This window comes from Phalaenopsis equestris, unplaced genomic scaffold (assembly GCF_001263595.1).
Source record: "Phalaenopsis equestris unplaced genomic scaffold, ASM126359v1 Scaffold000379, whole genome shotgun sequence".
Classification (NCBI taxonomy): domain Eukaryota; kingdom Viridiplantae; phylum Streptophyta; class Magnoliopsida; order Asparagales; family Orchidaceae; genus Phalaenopsis; species Phalaenopsis equestris.
In genome coordinates this window covers 134,030-134,711 of record NW_018164821.1, presented here as the reverse complement: position 1 = coordinate 134,711, position 682 = coordinate 134,030, and positions in this window count along the sequence as shown.

Genomic DNA, 682 nt, shown 5'->3' with positions numbered 1-682 from the left:
CTTAATTGGGAAAAATGTCAATTTATGGTAGCAGGAAGAATTATATTAGGACATAAAATATCAAAAAATGGTATGGAAGTAGATCCTACTAAAATTCAAGTGATCGTTAATTTATCTTATCCAACAAATGTAAGGGAAATTAAGAGTTTTTTAGGACATGATGGACTCTACAAACGATATATTAAATACATTTCAAAAATTGCTAAGCCCTTATGCCATTTACTGGAGAAAGATGCAATTTTTAATTTTAATGAAGAGTGCCTAAAAGCTTTTAAGTTATTAAAAGAAAAATTAGCCACTGCACCAATTATAGTTTCACCAAATTGGGGAATGCCTTTTAAACTAATGTGTGATGTTAGTAATTACGTTATTGGAGTTGTTTTAGGACAAAGATATGACAAAATTTTTAAAGTAATATACTATGCTACTAAAACTCTTAATGAAACTCAAATTAATCTGAAAAAGAGTTATTAGCAATAGTATATGCCTTTGATTCTTGAGTTAAAAAACCACTCTATTTTGAAAAAGAAATTAATAAACAATTTCCAGATGAAAAATTATTCAGTATTAATGAGTGGTGTGTTCTGTGGTATGCCGACATTGTGAATTTTCTTGTTAGTGATATTATACCTTATGGAATGACATACCAACAAAAGAGGAAATTTATTTTTAAAGCTAAGAC